Source organism: Tenrec ecaudatus, chromosome 2 (assembly GCF_050624435.1).
Source record: "Tenrec ecaudatus isolate mTenEca1 chromosome 2, mTenEca1.hap1, whole genome shotgun sequence".
Lineage (NCBI taxonomy): Eukaryota > Metazoa > Chordata > Mammalia > Afrosoricida > Tenrecidae > Tenrec > Tenrec ecaudatus.
This window is the reverse complement of record NC_134531.1, coordinates 15,589,206-15,604,993: the sequence shown is the minus strand read 5'-3', so window position 1 is coordinate 15,604,993 and position 15,788 is coordinate 15,589,206. Positions and strand designations below refer to the sequence as shown.

At 48.2% G+C, this 15,788-nt stretch overlaps 1 long non-coding RNA gene across 1 annotated transcript in view; it reads right to left on the bottom strand.

Annotated features, from left to right (window-relative positions):
* The window catches only part of LOC142438865 (uncharacterized), a 35,576-nt gene extending 20,774 nt beyond the window's left edge, over nt 1–14,802 (bottom strand). Inside the window, exon 1 of the long non-coding RNA XR_012782818.1 lies at nt 14,400–14,802. This is a non-coding gene — a long non-coding RNA (uncharacterized LOC142438865). The remainder of the gene's footprint in view (nt 1–14,399) is intronic.
* Between the last annotated feature and the right edge of the window lie 986 nt (nt 14,803–15,788).

Here is a 15,788-nt window from a genome sequence, read left to right as displayed (position 1 = left end):
AAGCAGGATTTTCAAGGATCTCATATGCTTGTGAAAGTTGGACATTGAGGTAGTTAATCCTGCCAGCCTGGCCAATAAACACATGTGGGGTTAATTGAAGGGCAGAGGATAAATGACTCGATAAGCCTCGCCTTTTGAGTTTTCAGGTCTCTTGCTTTGTGATGGTCAGACCAGGGTGCAGCTGCCTTAGCAGTTCCCTGCTTCAGCTGGCAAGGCTCACTTCCTGCAAGACTTCCCTGAGGAGAAGCCACATGGACCTACCCCATTGCAAACCTGGGTGCTGGAGCACCTGTGTGGAGATCCCTAACAGCGCTGACATGCTTACACGTTCACTGACTTGACTTTCCTCCTGCAATCGACATCATTACGTCTGTTTTGTGAGATGGAGGAGGACTTTGTGGATTGGTGTCGGACATATGGGTTAATGGGTTAATGTTGGACTTGTGGGCGTGGGCAGTACGGGGTTGGGATGTTTTCTTGATGTGCACTTACCCTTTATATAAAACTCTCTCTTATACATGAGTTTCTGTGGATTTGTTTCTCTAAAGTACCCAGACTAACACAGTATGGTACCTTGGGAGTGGGGTACTGGAGAAACAAATCATAAGACGGAGAGTAGATATTTGTTTGACCTCTCCCTCATGGTCGTTTTTCTTCTTTGTCGAGCCAGAGGTCAGATAAAGCCACACTGTTTACTCGGTTGTTTCTGGGAAAAAATATGGGGAGGATGAAAATAGAAAGCTTGTACGCCCACTTTCTTTGAGTCATTAAAATTTGATTTTTAGATGGGTTAGGCCACACCTGCAGAGAAAGCTATGCAAGGAAAGATATGCCCCACCCAGTACTCTAGAGTACTCAGAAACCAATGGGCTTTGTCCGAAGCTGGAAAAAATCTGGAACCATGAAGAAAACTCCTCTCTGGGAGTGTTAAAGGGATTGAGTGTTAAAGGGAGCCTGTGAGCAGGCTGAAATGCTTGCTAGGTGACCACCTGGATCTATTTGTTGAAAGTGGGAGAAATGCAGCAATTAAGAGACGGGTTGAGTCTGGCCACTGACACGTGTGGACTTGATTTACAGGCAAAAGAAGAGAAGATGAGAGCGGGTTGACTGCTCTAAAGTTCATGACTTAGCATGAGGTGGGTAGGCTTGTTGAGTATTGGTGAGAGCCCATGGTCTGAAGGCAAGGCGACCAACGGACACCCTGTGGAAGCTGAGTGAGGCAGCCCACATTGAGTTGACCAGAACCCGACCAGCCTGTGAACTGATGCACTTAACCTTAATATAAAACTCTCTCTTCTACATGAGTTTCTGTGGATTTATTTCTCCGAAGTACCCAGACTAACACAGACATTGACTAAGGAAGACTGAAGAATCATGCATGTGAATCGTGGTGCTGGGGAAGAATATTGAAATTGCCACAGACTGCCAAAAGAAGCACCAGGTCTGTCTTGGAAGGACAAGCAGAATGCTCCTCATAGGCAAGGATCGTAAGACTTTGTCTCACCTACTTTGGACATATTGTCAGAAGAGCCAAGTCCCTGGAGCCTAGGACATGCTGCTGAGTAAAGTGCAGACACGGTGAAGAAGAGGAAGAGGCCCCACAAGATGGATTGACACAGTGGCTGCAACATGGACTCAGCAGTAAGCACAATTGTGTGGGCAGTGTTTTGTTCTGTTGTACACAGAGTTGCTATGAGTTGGAATTAACTTGACAGCACTTAACAGCAACCACAAAGAAAATAAGAGACTGCATTTTATACACACAATGGTGGATGCTTGACACGGAAGGGGCATTCCTCCTACACCATTAACTAACATGGCGGCAGCTACCAACGACAGCACAGGTGCTTCAAAGGAAAGGCCGGGTGATGCACGTCCGAGAGGACTCAGTCCTGGAAACCCCCACGGAGCACAGTTCTGCTGGGATGAGCATGGGCTTGCCTGGAGTCTGACTCGACTGAACAGCAGCTAGTGCTTGAGCGTACTATTTTAAAAGAACCGTTGCTGCCAAGTCAGCTCTCATTCATCCCGGCCCATACGACAGGCCAGAACCGCTCCGTGGGATTTCCAAGGCTGTGGTCATCGTGGAAGCAGACTGCCACTCCTTTTCTCTGCCTAGTGGCTGGGAATCACTGTCCATGGGGGCTCTGTGGAATAGACTCATAGCCTCCAGATTCAGCACAACTTGAAAATTCCTTCACATTTGATTAATCCCTTGATTGATTGGTCAATTATTTTTCACCTCACTTTATTTCCAATTAGATTTTCCAGTTTCTACCAAGAATTCTTCAAGAGATGGGGTGGTAGGCTAAGAAGCAAAATCAGTAACACTCGTGTGTGTATATATATAGAAAGGGTGTATCAAGAAATGACTCACACGGTTGGAGAAGTGAACATGTTCAGTCCAAGTCCATGGGTCAGATGTAAGCTGACGGCTTCTCCTACATTGTGTAGCCATAGGGTTTGATGAACAGGAAGCAGGAAGGTGAAGCAGAAAGGCTACAGGCTCGTGGATACAGAGCTGAGTGAATCCAAGATTGGCCCAACGAGCCCAAGGTCGGCAGTCCAATGATGGCTTGTAGGACAGGTAGAAGATATAACTGGAAGTTGATGTACCAGTCCGAAGGTTCCAGATCCAGCAGTCGAAGTGAGCTCGCATCTACACACTGTCAAGCTATAAGGGTAGGTCATGCCCCTATTGAAACCACCCTCAATTGTCTCCAGACTGTGACCTGATTATCTGCTTGGCTGCCTCACAGATGATCCCATCATGGAGCTGACCACGTTGTTAGGCCCTCTCCTGGGAGAACCATGAACCACCCACATGGACATAAACGGAGTGATCATAGACAATCATCAATATACCCTATTGCTGTATTAACGTTCAACTTCTGGCCCAGAGATGGGCTTCAGGTAGGACTTTGTGACCCCAAAGAACGTAAGAGTTGGGTGTATACGTGCCTTTTTCTGGGGAAGAGCCTAATGTTCTCATCAGATTCTGAAAGTTTGGGTAATCAAAAGTTAGGAATTCATTTGAGAAGCTCGCTGCTCGCATTATGTCCAAGAAGCAACGGAGCTTATTGGAATTTCCGCCCGGAGCTCATCGCTCCATGCCAAGCAAGGGTGAAGGTTTCCTGGGTAAATAGTGGTGAAGCCAGTTGACCAAAGAGTTGTCTCACTGGGCCCTTCTTTGCCAGTTGGGAAAATGTCTCTGCTCCCAAGCCCTTGCTCTACTAATGGGAAATCATTGTTCAAAAACACGAAAGTGAGAGAGCCCTGACCCCCAAAATAACTTTGCATGTTGTTCAATTTCAATTTGTAATGAACCTACATAGGACTTTTGTAAATCTTCATGGGAGCGGACAGCCTCACGTTTCTCCCTGGTCAGTTTGAACTACCAGCCCTGTGGGTAGCCAAACAACACTTAGCCCATCGTGCACCTCTTTTTTCCTGGAGAGTTCTTGTTAGATGGTTAGTGGCCATTGGCATAGCTCAGGTTCATGATGATCTACCTGCGCACCCGAACAAGGTGTTGTCTAGTCCTGTGCTAGCTTCAGGATCACTGCTCTGTTTGTACCCATCCTTGCAGCCATTGTGTCAATCCATCTCATTAAGGATTTCCCTCATTCTCACTGACCTTCGACTTGACCAAACACATGTCCTTTTCTAGCAACAGGTCTTTCCTGAGCTAGCGTCCAAAGTAAGCAAGCCAGAGCCTCACCATCCTGACTTCTAAGTAGCATTCTGATTGTATTTCTCCTAAGATTGATTTGTTTGGGAAGGGCGAGGGACACAGGTTGGTGGTTCGTGGTATACCAAGGCGTCATCACCAATGTCACAATTCAAATGCATCATTCTTCTATTTTTTTCTCCACTTTTGACCTTATTTATCAGAGCATAGATGCTCTTGATTTGAAATCCCCCAAAGAGAAGTCTGTACTTCTAGGATTTACCGTCTGAGTGACACAGGGCTGATCCAAGTCTCTGTTTCCATCAGTGCATGCCTGGTCGGTGCCGTGATAACTCCCGCCCCTCCCTTCATCAGCATGAATCATTGCCAAGCCCACTCTCTCTCCAGTAGTCAGACCTGAGGAGCAGCAGCAGAAGTCATGGAGGGAGGAAAATGACCCCACAGGTTGCCCTTGAGAACATGGAAGACAAGGCTCAGCCTTAAAGATCAGGCTTTAGAAGTAGGTAGCTCAGAGGGGGAAGCATGGAGTCCTCTCTGAGCATCAGATAATGGGGACCCAGAAGCCAACAAGTAGACGATCTTCCCATGTAGTTGACTTAGGGGTCGCACATGGAGCCAGAGACAGGGCAGCTAGCGCTGCTTGAGATCAAGAATTCCACCATCCCTTTCTCTTTCTTGTTTCTCTTGTAAATGTCATAGGAATCATTTAGGTTCGAAAACTGGCTCCAGTTTTTACACTCGATTTTGTTGTTGTTGTTATTGTTAGGTGTCATCGAGTCAGTTCTGACTCAGAGTGACCCCGTGCACAATAGGACAAAACGCTACCTGATCCCCACGACTATTCCTGGGCTGGAGCCTACTGTTGTAGCCACTGTGTCAATGTATCTCATTGAGGGCCTCCTCTTTGTCACTGCCCTGATACTTTGCCAAGCATGAGGTCCTTCTCCAGGGACTGGGCTCTCCCAACAGCATGCCCAAGGTATGTAAGGATTCTTCCCTGCACAGCCATTTAGTGCCTGTAGGCCTCATTTCTTCATCTGGGAATAATAACATTTATCTCAGAAAGGTTCTATAAAGGATGAAAGATAGTAATAAACCTAAAATTCCTAGCACTTAACTTAGCAGATAGTAGGGACTTGCAAAGACTAATTATGACTATCAATTGCCAGCCAGTTACAAATTAGGTAACATGTCATTCCCTCCACCCAGAGAGTTTTTCCCTTTTTTTGGTCTGTCTAAGATCTGGACATACATGTAACTTCCTTGGAATAATAGAAGTCTTGGTGATATAGTAGTCTTGCAATGAGCTACTAGCCACAAGGCCAGCAGTTCTAAACTACCAGCTGCTCCACTGGAGAAAGAAGGGGCTTTCTACTCCTGTGGAGGCACAGTCTTGCAAACTCACAGGGGCAGTTCTGCCCGGTCCTACAGGATCTCTATGATTTGGAACTGACTTGATGACAGAGAGTTTGGTTTTAGTCCTTAGCATAACTCATTGAGAAACCCTAGCCTCCATTGGGTGACTCAGAACACAGACCTCAGGCCAGGTGTTGTTGCTAGTCGTGCCTTTGAGATAGTTCCAATCCAGTGACCCTATATACAACCTTGCACTGTCCTGCACCGTCCTCACAATTGCTGCCTGCCCAAGCCCATTGGTTCAGCCACGGTGTCCGTCCATCTCACTGAGGGCCTCGCGCTCTTTCTCCACTCCTCGACCAAGCATGATGTCCTTCTCCAGGGACTGGTCTCTCCTAACAATGTGTCCAAAATATGTAGGATGAAGTCTTGCCATCCTTGCTTCTAAGGAGTAATCTGGCTGTACTTCTTCCAAGACAACCAGTTTGTCTTTTTAGCAGGTATGAGACTTTCAATAGTCTTCTCCAGCACCACAGTTCAAGTGCATCAGTTCTTCTAAGGGCTCCTTTACTTAATGTCCGGCATCCTTTCACATGCTTATGAGGTAAAGCGCATGTTCGCCCTCAAAGTAAAACCCTTGCTTTTCAACCCTCTGAAGAGTTTTTGTGCAGCAAAGCAAGACAAAATACCTGACCACTTCCATCTCTTCTTCATTTATCAGAATAGTATCTATTGGTCCAATTGTGAGGATTTGGGTCTTCTTTACATTGAGTTGTAGTCCATGATTTTCATCACCAAGTGCTTCCCAGTCCACCTCACGTTCTGAAAGCAAGGTTGTGCCACCTGCCTATCTCAGGTTGTTAATAAGCTTGCCTCAATCCTGATGCTGCATTTTTCTTCATAAAAGCCAGCTTCTCTGATTAATCTAGTATGGTGAAAAGATAAATCCCCGATTCATACTTTCCTAATTGAAACCATGCAGTATTCGCTCACTCTGTTCACACAATTGCTTCTTGGTCCTTGTGCAAGCTCCGCATGAGCACAATGAGGCGTTCTGGAATTCCCATTCTTCCCCAAGTTATCTAAAGTTTGTTATTATTCGCCCAGTCAAATACCTTGGTGTAGTCAATAAAACACAAGTAAACATCTTTCTTGTATTCTCTGCTTTGGGCCAAACTTCATCGGGCATCAGCAATGATTGCCCTTGGTCCATGTCCTCTTTTGAATCTGGAGTGACCCTCTGGCAGCTTCCTGGCATGAAAATGCAAGTGTTGCTGTCAATGCTTGCAGTAGCTTGCAGTTTCCCTTCTGTAGAACCACCGGTGAGGCTGTCACTCTCTGACTACGCCCTGGTTCCCCTCCTCCACAATGAACACACTGAGCACCAGCACAAGTTGCCATAGGGATGCTCCAACTCCAGGTACTTCAGAGTAGAGCTGGGTGCCGCAGGGCCTCCAATGACCGGTCTTCGAGAAGTAGAACCACCAAGCCTTTCTTGGGAAGCACCTCTGGGCAGCTCAGAACCACCAAGGTTCCGTTAATCACCAATCGCTTAGCCATTTGAGCCACCTGTGACAAGAGCAATGAAAGCCGACTCTTTGGCTTGAGCAGGGCCCCTAGCATGTGAGTATCTGGTTAGTTCCTTTGGGCTGACAGTGAATGAATGGTTCAATCAACCCGTTCCTAGGAGGTCTAGCGGCTGAGTACACAGCAGTTAGCCTCTCACTCACTCACTCACTGCTATTGGATCAGTTCTGACACAGAACGACTCACGGGGTAGAAGTGCCCTGTAGGTGTCTGAGACTGTAATTCTTTAGGGAGTAGAAAGCCCACCTTTCTCTCATGGAGACGCTGGTTGAGGTAGTTAGTTTATTGTGTTTCCCGTGAGCTTTCTTTTCTTTGCCTTAAAAGGGCTCTGTGTGGTGCTGGAAGCAGATGTAGGGGAGGTGAGTGGGTGGCAGGATGTCCTCCCATGCTAGCCCAGAGGAGAAGGAGGTGCACGTGGAGCCTCAGAGGATGCAGTGGGCCCTGCAGCTGCCCAGAGGATGTTTTGGCCTTCTAACGTCCTGCTTGGTGGGAATTCCCCTTCTCTCCCTCCTGAAGTTGTCACATCTCAGTGTGACCAAATGGCCATCTTAGCTTTTCCCTTGTGTCCAACTGACTCCTAGAGATGTCATCGGGTTTGGAAGATCATATTAAGAAATCTAAAGATCAAACTATAGGACAGGCGTTTCCCATACACTATCAGCTCCAGGTCCTGACCCCATAAAGGGTGGCTCTTTGGTCTTTTCTCCGAATTTGCCTTCTGCTTGAACAAGGGATATCATTGCTAATGTTCGATGGAGCCTGGCTGACAGCAGAGAATGCCAGACAGATGTTGACTTGTGCTGTATTGAAGACGGAAAGACATGTGACTCTGAGGATCACCTTGAGGACCATCATAAACTATGGATCACCTTGAGAGAATGAGAATTCCAGAACCTTCACTCATTGTGCCTATGGGGAACTTGTACATGGCTCAAGAGTGCAAACTCAACAAGGGCATGCGGCAGGGTTTAAAATCAGGAAAGGTGGCTCTCAGGGTGGTAGCCTCTCACCATCTTTGTTCAGTCTGTACACTGAGCAAACATTCAAAAGAAGCTGCATTATATGAGGAAGAACGTTGCATTGAGAATGGAGGAAGGCTTCTTAACAACCTGTGATATACAGATGACACAACCCGGCTTGCTGAAAGAGAGGAGAATTTGAAGCACTTGGCGAGGAAGAGCAAGGATTGCAGCCTTCGGTGTGGATTACAACTCCATGTAGGTCCTCACAACTGGACCGATAGGTAACATCATGATCAATGGAGCAAAGATGGAAGTGGTCAAGGATTTCGTTTTGCTTGGATCCACAATCATTGCGCATGGAAGCGGCGGTCAAGAGATCAAAAGATGAGTTGCATTAGGCCAATCTGCTGCACAAGACCGCCTCAGAGTACTGGAAAACAAGGCTTTCCATGCTCTGATGACAAAGGTGGGCCTGACCCAAGCCCACCGCCTCATGTGCATGTGAACGTTGGACACTGAATAAAGACTACTGAAGAAGAATGAACACATTTGAATTGGGGTACTGGAAAAGAATATTGAAAGTGCCATGGACTGGTAGAAAGACAAACAGGTCTGTCTTGGAAGAAGTAAGGCCGAGTGTCCCTCAGAGGCAAGGATAGGAGACCTTGTCCGACATACTTTGGACAGACGGTCAGGAGAGATCGGTCTCCCTGGAGGAGGACATCATGCTTGGTGAAGTGGAAGGGCAACGAAAAAGAGGAAGGACCATTGGCACCATTGCTGTATCCAGGGGCTCAGGCATGGGGACAATTGTTGAGGACCGTGTGGTCTTTCATTGTATTGTGCACTGTGGGTTGGGACTGACCGGACGGCCCCTAACAACACACAACATTTCCCTTTAAGGATCCCTGGTGGCATAACAGTTACATGTCACGCTGTGCCCCACCAGCCACTCCGCGGGGGAAAGATGGGCCTTTCTACTCCCACGAAGAGTTACAGGCTCAGAAACTGACAGGGAGAGTTCCACCCTGTCTTGTAAGGTCGCTCTGAGTTGGAACCGCCTCTATGGCAGTGAGTGAGTAGGTGAGTTAGTTTCCTTTTAGCGTAGCCCTGGTGACATTAAGCTGCTACCTCCAAGGTCAGCAGTTCAAAGCCACCCGCCACTCCTCTGGAAAAAAAGATGAACCTTGCTACTCCTGTAAAGAGTTACAGTCTCAGAAACCTACAGGTTGGAGCTTGGTGTCCACCCAAAATACCTCGGAAGAAATGCCTGGCCATCTACTTCTGAAACATCCATCACTCTACTTTCATCGAGTCGATGCCAACTCAGTGACCTCACGGGACAGGGTAGAACTGCTCCTGTGGACTTTGGAGACTGTGACTCATGAGGGGAGTAGAAAGTCTTATCTTTCTCCCCTGGAGCGGCTGGTGAATTCAAACTGCAGACCTTGCCGTTAGCAGCCCATTGTGTAACCACTATGCCACCAGATCTCCTCTGAAACACCACGGCCACAGGAAACTCTATGGAGCGTAGCTCCACTCTGGTGCACATGACATCACCATGAATCAAACTCACTTAACAGGCCACTGGGCTGTTAGCTGCGTAAACATAATTGAGGTCTAAAAACCTGTACGTTACCATGAACAGACCTGTAAAACAGTGGCCAGCATTTCTGTGAGTGGAAGGGAATTCGGACCAGGACCTAATTAATAAAAGATGGCTGTTATTATAATTGCCATCCTCATCGTCAACATGGTACCTACTCTTCAAGGGACCCAGCTTCCACGAGGAATGTGGCCTTCATTCGTTCTGCCGCATGGATGAGCCAGCAGCTGTCAGGAGCTTTCAACGAAACAAACCTTCATCAGATATTAAATGCCGAATGCCTGAGCTGATCCCGGTCCTTAGTAAAAAAGCATTTCCATTTAGCTCTTGGTGCAATATTTAGCAGAAGCGTGGATCTCGGTGTGGGGCAGAGAGTGTAGGATTACAAGGGAAGCTCAACAGATAAGCACATATGACATGAAAATAGCCCCCACCCCCGCCGAAACGGTCTGTGCTTTGTCCCTGCATAATTTTAGTGCCGTCTATAAATATTACCAGATGGCATAGGATAACCCTCAGCCCCCAGAGATGACATTTTTTACAAAATATTTCTGAACCCTCAATGGAAATCGCTTGAGGGATCTTCTTGGACTTAGCCGGCATTGGTTGGCCAGCATAACCTGTGTTCGAAATGAGCAGTGCGAAATGAGCCCGGGATTGGAGAACACTGTCCCGTGACCTCTCTTCTACCAGGTGACGGAAAGAGACACCTCTGAATCCTATGGCCCCTGAGTGGATGGACCCAACTCTGCATTTTCTGCATTGGCTAGAACCTGTTGCACAAGATCTCTTTAGAGTGTCGAAAAGCAAGGCTGTGATTTTGAGGAATAAGGTCCAGCCCAAGCCATGGTCTTGCTAATCACCTCACATGCATGTGAAAGTTGGACCCTGAATAGGGGAGACCAAAGAAGAATCAGTACATTTGAATTGCAGTGCTGGTGCAAAATATCGAAAGGACTGTGGACTGCCAAGAGAACAAACAAATCTTCCTTGGAAGACATACAACCAGAATGCTCCTTAGAAGCCAGGATGGAGAGCCTTCCTTGCACATAGTTTGGTCAATATCAGGAGACCAGTCCCTGGAGAAGAACAGGGCTATATGCTTGGTATGTTATCGGAGCAGCGAAAACAATGGATTTGGATTGAACTATGGAATGGTATGATGTCAGGATTAGTTCCTAATAAAATGGTTTGGGGCGGGGGATGGATTTTTAAAAGAAAAAGATGGATTGACACAGTGGCGACACCAATGGGCTCCAGCAGGAGAACAATTGTGAGACTGGCACAGGGCCAGAGGTGTTTGCGGATGGTGTTTGTGTCTGTGGTGCAGAGTCATTTTGAATCAGAACCCACTCAATGTCACCAAACAATATTTTCTGACACCATCTGTGAAGAGATGAAGGATTCCCACTTTCCACTCTTTCATTCTGTTCCAAGACCATGTGACCCTTCTTTCATGGACTGTAGCCACCCCAGAGCTGGGTCAGACCATCCAAGCTAGATGATCACTGTCTTTCAGAATGCCACATAGACTCAAGACATCAGAGGCCAGCTACAAGCTCGGGAGGTGTTAGCGCTCTCCTCACTTTTGACCTGCTGACTGCAAATTTGGGGTGTTTTACAATCTCTTCGGGGTGCCAACCACAAGCTTACCCCCTCCTTCCAGCAGCCGTTGGCTCCCTCACTTCTGACTTGTTGGCAACAGATGTTGGGATTCTTTTTGGCCCTTCAGGAGCCCTGGTGGTGCAGTAGGTTACATGTTTGGCTGTTAACCACAGGGTCAGCTGTTCAAAACCACCAGCCACTCCCCAAGAACAAGATGAGGCTGTCTACTCCCATAAAGAGTTAGTCTTGGAAACTCACAGGGCAGTTCTACTGTCCTATAGGGTTGCTCTGGGTGGGAAGCGACTCAATGACAATGAGTTTCATTATTTGATGGTTTTCTACTCCTTCAGGATGTTGTTGTTGTTAGATGCCATTGAGTCCTTGCTGGCTTATAATGACCCTACACACAACAGAAGGAAACACTCTTAGGGCTCACAGCTATGTTTGAGCCCATTGTGTTAATTTATCTCACCAAGGGTATCCCATCTCATCTCTACTTTTCTTCTCTGTTCTATACTTCACTGCGATGGTCACACAGAACTCACAGACAATGTTCATGAGTAAAGAGTGTATGAGTCTGGGTACTGTAGAGAGAAACAAATCCACAGAAACTCATGTATAAGGGAGTTTTATATCAAGGGTAAGTGCACATCAAGAAACCATCCCAATCCAGTGCTGCCCAAGTCCACAAGTCCAACATTAACCCATATGTCCAACACCAATCCACAAAGTCCTCCTCCATCTCACAAAACGCACTCTATAATGCTGACTGCAGGAGGAAAGCCGAGTCAGTGAACATGTAAGCCCTGGCAGGGGTCTCCACACGGCTGCTCCAGCACCAGGGCTGCATCGGGGTTGATCCATGTGGCTTCTCCTCAGGGATGTCTTGCAGAAAGTGAGCCTTGCCAACTAAAACAAGGAACTGCTAAGGCAGCTGCACCCTGGTCCGACCATCACAAAAAGCCAGAGACCTGAGAACTAGAAAGGTGAGACTCACCGAGCCATTTCTCCCTCCACCCTTTAATTAACCCCACATATGTTTATGAGCCAGGTTGGCACAATAAACTAACTACCTCAAAGAGGTGTTTTTTTGTTTTTTAAGGAAGTTAATAGGTTACAATGCAGGTGAGACATGCTCAGGAATACAGTTGTTCAATTAGGACATGTTATAAAAGTCTTTCGGGGCTGCTAATGAATCCTCAAAGCATATGCCACTCCTCTGTGAGCCTCAACCCGAATACTCAGCTCCAGCTCCGTGTGTCAGCAAACTCAGCTTCCTGAATTAAGTGCCCAGAAGTACCCCACTCTGGCAAGCCTCAGTCTGAAGGCACTCAGCTCCACGTCTGTGGGTCAGAAAGCCCAGATCCTCAATTAAGTGTCCAAAGGCACCCCACTCCATAATCCAGTCTCCTGCCCCAAAGCACCTAGCTTTACTTGCTCTGTGGACTGTGAAGTCCACCACGGTCTCATGCTCCTGGTGCCGTGACTGCTATTGCTCTTCTGCTATTGCCTTTGTCTTCTGGATCAAGGAGGTTCACTGTGCAGGAGCCTCAGGGTCCAGAGAACCAACTCCAGTCTTAGCTTTAGCACTGAGTAATATCCACCCTTCCTACTGCTCAGGGGGCTCATTTTATATCCAGCAGGATGGTCCTCACAGGAGTCCGTTAACATTTACTCACAGGTGAATCCTATCAGTGTCTCCCCCAACCTGCTTACCCAGACTCATGCAGGAAAAGTCCCTTTGGTGGGAGTTACAGAGACGATGGGTAGAATGTTGTTGGAGTTGTTAAATGCCATCGCGTCTGTATCAGATTCATAACAACCCTGTGCACAACTGAACGAAGCACTGCCTGATCCTGAGCCATCCTCACAATTGTTCTCGTGTTTGAGCCCACTGTTGCAGCCACTGAAACAATCCATCTCTTTAAGGGGCTTCCTTCCATTCGCTAGCCCCTCTACTTGACCAAGCATGATGTCCTTCTCCAGGGACTGGTCCCTTCTGACAATGTGAAAGTTACATAATCCGGTGTCCGTTTGGGACTTGAGAGGACTAAGAGTGAAGAGGTGAAGTCTAGCCTGTCAATCGGGTCATAACCAATAAGGGCTCTGTGTGGGCGTGGCCTTCTCCTGAGGATTCTGGGAACTCCTGTATTTCCTCCAGGGAGGTGGGAGACACTCTCTCTGCTCACTCCCTGAGAGACAGTGCTCTAAGGACCAGACACATGGCGCTATGCTGCTACAGCCCTTGCCTTCAGAGCTGGAGAAGCCACATGAAGCTACCTTGAGGCAGTCATTGTTCCGGAGCTGAAGGAGCCATGTGGAGACCCCTGCCAGGGCTGAGAGGCTTACAACGCCACTGGATCCACAAGACGTCCCACCTCCTGGCCTGTGATCTTCCCTCCTTCGGCATCCTTGCACGTGTTTCATGAGGCTGAAGAGGACTTTATACATTGGTATTGGACATATGGGCTAATATCGGACTTATGGACTTGAACTGGACTGGGCTGGGATGTTTTCTTAATTTTCACATGCTCCTGTATATAAACCTCTTTCTTACACATATCTGAATGCCTCAGGATGTGTTTCTCTAGTAAACCCACACTAACGGAGACAACAAGTCCAAAGTACGGGAGAGGAAGTCTCCCGCCCTTGCCTCTAAAGGAGCATTCGGTCATACTGCTTCCAACGCAGATTTGTTCTTGTAGCAGTCGGTAGTGCTTTCAGTGTCGTCCACCAGCATCGTCATTCAAACGCCTCGATGTACCTTCCCTCTTCCTTATGCAGTGTCTGACATCCACGTGCACACGAGGCCATGGAAAACACAAGGCTCGCGTCAGAATAGCCACACGAAATCATGCCCTGCCCCACAGGGGTCTTCCTCTTCGCTGTTGTACTTTACCAAGTAGGAGGTCCTTCTCCCGGGACTGGTGTCCCCAGGTCACTGGCAGCAATCATAACATCCAGGCGTGCCTCAGGCACCCTGCTTGTTTCCACTACTCACTCGGGTTTCATGATGGGATAGGGCTCACAGAAAGTCCTCTACGTATAATTACAGTTTTATTGCAGGAAAAAGGACCCCCATGCAGAGGCGTGTAGGAGTCTGAGAGGGTTTTGCCTGGGCGCTTTTATGTCCGAGAGGAGCGTGGACCCCGTCAGGAAGGCCCTGGAGCTTCCCCGCCCCCATTCTCTGCCTGGGCTCAATGGTGAATTATACTCCCTCCCCAAGGTCAGCAGCTCCCAGGCCAATGGTGGACTTCTTGGCCAGGCCAGCGCCTGCTCATTACCACACTCTCGGGTGTCATCTGAAAGTCTTAAGATAACAGCAGCACCTCCAGTCCTTGGAAAATTCCAAAGAGGTAGTGTTCTCTCTTAGGAAACAAGAACCCAGACCAGATCCCTCTAGGCAAAGTGAACCTCTCTGCTCCACGCAGCCTCGCACCCCGCTTATCCCACCCGCAGACGGTGGCTCCAGCATGTGTGCATCTTCACTGGAGTGGCACGCACAGCCCGCTCGCTCCCTGCCGGGGGTGTCCCCCAACCTTCCTTGTCTGGCAAGCACATACTCTCCCTCCCACACCCAGCCCAAGCGTACCTGCCTCTTAGACATCTTCCGCAGCCCTCCGCCAGAATGAAAGGCTCCTTTAAGATGACGGTCGGGCATTTAAAAGGCTCCTCGGTGAGGTGACAGGTTCCTGTCTGCCTCTCCTAAAACGGGAGAACTGTCGTGTGCTGGACGTGTTCACTGCTGACACATGACTCACTTCCCCCAGACTGCGCCCCAGGAGCCAGCACAGCATTGGGGGTGGTTGGTGGCAGCGGTGTGAGCAGTCATGGAAGTAGATTCCAAGTCACGGCAACACCCTGTGCGCAGAGAACTTCACTGAGTCTTCCTGTCTGCGTTCTTGGGCAGCACATCGCCAGCTCTGTCGGCCAAGGCACTTCTGGGTGTGGGGTTTGAACTGCTAACCTTTCCGCTAGTTGTCCAGTGCTTAACCTTTTCGGCTACCCAGGGACTCTCAGAAATGGCAGATTGGCATCATCGATCCGTCACTTTTCATTGCTTCCTAAAGTGGTCACATTCCGCTTCAGCGGGGGCCTCTGTCACCGACAGTAACACTCTCTTCAGAAAACTAGCTGTTCCCTAGACGCTTTCTTTTTCTTTTCCCCCCAACAGTTTTAATGGCATGTAATTCACATCTCCTACAATTCAGTAGTTCAATCCCATCAAGAAGAGTTGTAAAATCATCACCACAGTCAGTCAGAGAACATTTTCTTCATTCTTGTCTTCAGGGTAATTAGCTCTCTATTCCCCCTCCCCCCAGGCCTCCCCACCCCCCACACCACCCCTGCCATATCCCCAAGAACCCCTTACTCCATTTGCTGTCTTTCTGGAGTTTACCTGTCCTGGATTTCATTTGCAGACAAACATTAAAACAAAAACGTTTTCTTCTCTCCCCTGGAAGCATTTTGTTTTTCCCAAAACCCTCGCTGGCAGCGGAGTGGATTCAGGTGGCTGATTTAAAGGAGACACTAGTAACACACTTATGTGCCGCCTGTTTCTCTTAACTCCCAGAGCAAACTCCCTGCCATCCAGTCGATTATGGCTCAGAGCAACGCTACACTTTAATCTTTAAAAACGACGCCTGTACACAGTGATGCTTCACCGAAAGCCACACCGCTGCCGCAGTAGAATTCCATATTAATCTTTAAAAATGACGCCTGTGAATCCAGGGTGGCTGATACCTTCAGGACCAAGGGTGTGAGGGGCGATGCTGGGAGAGCGTAGGGTGAGTGGGTTGGAAAGGGGGAACTGATTACAGGGATCCACTTGTGATCTCCTCCCTGGGAGAGGGACGACAGAGAAGGGGGGGGGAGGGAGACTCCGGATAGAGCAAGATATGACAAAATAATGATGTATAAATTACAAAGGGCACATGAGGGAGGGGGAGCGGGGAGGGAGGAGGGAAAAAAAGAGGACCTG